We start from the raw sequence: 5,319 nt of genomic DNA on the forward strand, positions 1-5,319 counted from the left end.
TCAGTACAAGTTCAGAAAGTGATGAAGAATGTAAAGATTACAGTTTTTACGACGAACTTCCAGACAACATCGAAAAAATTCTTAAAATCCAGCACTATTGTCTTACATGGTTAGAGAGAATAAAAGTTGTGTCACACATATGTGTCCGGCGTGGCAGTCAATGTGTTAAAGAATAATTTGTACATGAAAAAATAATTAAAACTTTTCAAAAAGATCATATGGAGTTTCAAAAAAATTGCAAAAGATCTGAAGGTTTCAAAAGCCATTAAATATACGGAATATACGGAAGACTTGAACATTGAAAGAAACCCTGAAGAAGTCGAACAACAACTCTTTCGAAGAGCACTGAACACTTCTATCAGAAAAGCAGCTCGTAAAGTTAAATGCTCTGATTCTTTTGTGAGCAGAAGCAATGCTAATGCTGGGTTGAAATCGTATAAAGTTCAGAAAGTTCCTGATAGCGATGCTGTAAATAACTATGAAGGAAAAGCACGAGCGGAAAAATTGAGGTATGGATGTATGGCAGACATTTCACACCTTCCAGTTCAAGATTTTTATGATGGACGAACAAACAAAATTCCCCAAGAAGTTTCTTGTGTGGCAAGCCATTTGTTGCAAAAGAAGCCAATCAGGTACGATAATCACAGAATTTATACATGAAATTTGATGAAATCTTAATTATTTTTAAAAAAATAGAAACAGACGGTTAGCTAAAATATATTGTGGAAAATTAATTAGCAGAATAGTTTAAAATATAACCATACAAGTGACGCCTTTAAGCTAAGGGGAATATAAAATGCATATGGGGGATTTCATGTCAAGTGAACCAACTTTTGAAATCGATGTCTTCCGATCGGGATGAAATTTGCACCAAGGTTAGCTCTATTGGATAGTAACTCAGACACAATTTTTCAACAACATCGGTCGAGAACTCTCTGAGTTATAGGGGGTAAAATTTTGACAATTTGGTCAAACAGGGGTTTTTTCTTATCCATGTAACTTATTACCTATTGTTCTTAGCAAAATATGTTCCAAATAGTATAGATAGCTATTTCTTCGATCTTTCGAAAAAAAATATTTAAAAAAAAAAATAAAAAATTTGTAATATTTTTTTTCCGAAATCAAAAACTTTTTTGACTTTTTTTTAAAATACGCTATTTTTTTTTATTTTTTTTTTTTTCTTAAAATAAAGTTTAGATATTTTCCTTGAACACCTACTTGGTCGCTTAGTGGGATGCGAGTGGGATATCTATCAAAATAAATATTTTGTAACTCAAAACATAAAATTTTTGACTTTTTTTCCAAAATCAAAAACTTTGTTGACTTTTTTTTTTCAAAATGGACCCTTTTTTAATCTTTTTTTTTAGGTCAAACAAAAGCTTAGATATTATCCTTGAAGACCCTTTTGGTCGCTTAGTGGGATGCGAGTGGGATATCTATCAAAATAAATATTTTTTAACTCAAGACTTACAATTTTTGACTTTTTTTTTTGCAAATACGAATTTTTTTCCAAATGGGCCCTTTTTTTAAAATTTTTTTTTGTAGTCAAAAGAAAGCTTAGGTCCATTCCTTTAAGATATTTTTAGTCCCTTAGTGGGATGCGAGTGGGATATCTATCAAAATAAATATTTTGTAACGCAAGACATAAAATTTTTTAATTTTTTTTTGCAAAATCAAAATTTTTTTCCAATATGGGCCCTTTTTTAATTTTTTTTTTGCTCAAAAGAAAGCCTAGGTCCATTCCTTTAAGATATTTTTAGTCCCTTAGTGGGATGCGAGTGGGATATCTATCAAAATAAATGTTTTAACATAAAAATTGTATGTCTTGAGTTACAAAACATTTATTTTGATATATATCCCACTCGCATCCCACTAAGCGATCAAAACCATCTTAAAGGAATAGGCCTAAGCTTTCTTTATAGCAAAAAAAAAAATTACAAAAAGGGCCCATTTAAAAAAAAAGTCAAAAAAGTTTTTGATTTTGCCAAAAAATCAAAAATTGTATATCTTGAGTTACAAAATATTTATTTTGATAGATATCCCACTCGTATCCCACTAAGGGACCTAAAATATCTTAAAGGAATGGACCTAAGCTTTCTTTTGACTAAAAAAAAATTTTTAAAAAAGGGCCCATTTTGAAAAAAAATTCGAATTTGCAAAAAAAAAGTCAATAATTGAATGTCTTGAGTTACAACATTTTTATTTTAATAGATATCCTACTCACATCTTCCTAAGTGACAAAATAGGTCTTAAAGGAAAAGACCTAAGCTTTCTTTTGAGCAAAAAAAAATTTTAAAAAAAAGTCCCATATTGGAAAAAAATTTCGATTTTGCAAAAAAAAATTAAAAAATTGTATGTCTTGCGTTACAAAATATTTATTTTGATAGATATCCCACTCGCATCCCACTAAGGGACTAAAAATATCTTAAAGGAATGGACCTAGGCTTTCTTTTGAGCAAAAAAAAAAAATTAAAAAAGGGCCCATATTGGAAAAAAATTTTGATTTTGCAAAAAAAAAATAAAAAATTGTATGTCTTGCGTTACAAAATATTTATTTTGATAGATATCCTACTCGCATCCCACTAAGGGACTAAAAATATCTTAAAGGAATGGACCTAAGCTTTCTTTTGACTACAAAAAAAATTTTAAAAAAAGGGCCCATTTGGAAAAAAAAATCGTATTTGCAAAAAAAAAAGTCAAAAATTGTAAGTCTTGAGTTAAAAAATATTTATTTTGATAGATATCCCACTCGCATCCCACTAAGCGACCAAAAGGGTCTTCAAGGATAATATCTAAGCTTTTGTTTGACCTAAAAAAAAAGATTAAAAAAGGGTCCATTTTGAAAAAAAAAAGTCAACAAAGTTTTTGATTTTGCAAAAAAAGTCAAAAATTTTATGTTTTGAGTTACAAAATATTTATTTTGATAGATATCCCACTCGCATCCCACTAAGCGACCAAGTAGGTGTTCAAGGAAAATATCTAAACTTTATTTTAAGAAAAAAAAAAAAAATAAAAAAAAATAGCGTATTTTAAAAAAAAGTCAAAAAAGTTTTTGATTTCGGAAAAAAAATATTAAAAATTTTTTATTTTTTTTTTTAAATATTTTTTTTCGAAAGATCGAAGAAATAGCTATCTATACTATTTGGAACATATTTTGCTAAGAACAATAGGTAATAAGTTACATGGATAAGAAAAAACCCCTGTTTGACCAAATTGTCAAAATTTTACCCCCTATAACTCAGAGAGTTCTCGACCGATGTTGTTGAAAAATTGTGTCTGAGTTACTATCCAATAGAGCTAACCTTGGTGCAAATTTCATCCCGATCGGAAGACATCGATTTCAAAAGTTGGTTCACTTGACATGAAATCCCCCATATATTTAAAAATTCATTTAAATAAATTTCATTTCATGAACTATGGTACTACATTTTAATTTACCGCCTACGTTTATTCAAAATGAATTCATTCCCAATATTTCTATGGTAAACAACTATAAAATTGAGGGTTTTGTTGTTGTTTTCCATATAATTTTTCCAATTAAGTTATTTTTTATTGTAGTTTTATAAAAAAACAGATATCTATTTCATTTACATTTAAAGTTTTTATAATGAAACAAGGTTTTCTGTGCTTTATTTACATAAAAATGATTCTAATTCTATGGAAAACTATATTTAGTTGCATACATATTTTTTTCGCATGAAACTTACAAAAAATTGCATTCAATTGAAGTCGTATAAAAAATAAAAAATTATACTCTACACCACTGATGCTGATGTTTGTAACGCCCAAAAATATTAGTCCAACACGCACTTTAAAGTATACAACTCATTTAATATTGAAAAAAATCACATGGCCTAATTTCAAGACGATCGGTCCATAACTGGTCATAGCTTCCACTTCCGAAAATGACTCATGAAAACAAAATTATTGAAATACTGAATGATTTGCTCATATACAAGGTGGCGCAAAAGTAATCCTCCTATCAGAAAATGCTATACATTTTGCGATTGGCCCCTAATGTCAGTTCTGTTTTGACATTTGTGTAGTAAACACATGCGAAATACACGTTAATAAACAATGTTACGCTAAACTGCTCCAGAACGCGGAATATTGCTGACTATTTATTTGACCAATAATCGGTCGGTGACTTTGGCACAACGTGAATTTCGTCGCAGATTTCCTGGCCGTCCAATGCCCACTGGTGAAACACTGCGACGTGGCAGATACCGAAGTAGCCGTTCTGCAGAGAATATTGCTGCTGTAGCCGAGGATGTCATGGAAGCGCCGTCGACATCGACCAGACGACGTGCCACGCAAACGGGTATCAGTCGACGGTCTTTGCAGCGAATTTTGGTACAAGATTTGAAGATGTTTCCGTACAAAGTCCAGACGGTGCATCAGCTGTTAGCTGCTGACCGCCAATCGCGTCTAACATAAGCTCAAGCCATCCTTAATCACCACCAAGAGGAAGATGATTTTTCATCAAAAATAATCATGAGCGATGAGACCCATTTCCATTTTAGCGGGTACATAAATAAGCAAAATTTACGCTTCTGGGGCACTGAAAATCCGCGTGTAACCCACGAAGAGCCATTACACCCGCTCAAAGTCACTGTATGGTGTGCTGTTTTCGCTAGAGGAGTCATCCGAACTTTTTTGCCGCAACTTGATGAATTGGGATTGGAAAACATGTGGTTCCAACAGGACGGTGCAACGGCACACACTGCACGTGCCACAACCGATATGCTGAAGGATGCGCCTAATCTCCCGTTTTGGTGATTTGCACTGGCCAGCAAGATCGCCTGATTTGACCGCACCAGACTTCTTTTTGTGGGACTTTTTGAAGTCGCGGGTTTATGTCAACAAGCCTCAGACTCTTGCTCTTAAAGACAATATCCGTCAAGAATGTGAGGACCTATCACCGGAAGTTTTGGCCAAAGTGATGGAAAATTCCATAAAAAGTTCTCAAATGGCAATCAACTGTGGCGGCGGCCATTTACATGACATCATATTCTCGACTTGATGTAAAAAAAATTAAAAGACCAAATAAAAATAATCCACAAGAAGAATCAAAGTTTTTAATTTTTTTTTTAATTACAGCCAAAAAACATCGGAAGTTTACTTTTGCGCCACCTTGTACTTAATGTAGGGTATTATGTGGTAGGGCTTGACCGACTTTACTTTCTTACTTGTTTTTTTATATCGAACTCCATCATAGTGGGAGGTATTTATACATTTCTGCTCATTTTTCAAGTACATGAATCAGCTGAGTATTATTTTTCTACTCGATTTAAATATGTCCATCCTTTTATCTAGCAG

This window comes from Calliphora vicina, chromosome 3 (genome assembly GCF_958450345.1).
Source record: "Calliphora vicina chromosome 3, idCalVici1.1, whole genome shotgun sequence".
Lineage (NCBI taxonomy): Eukaryota > Metazoa > Arthropoda > Insecta > Diptera > Calliphoridae > Calliphora > Calliphora vicina.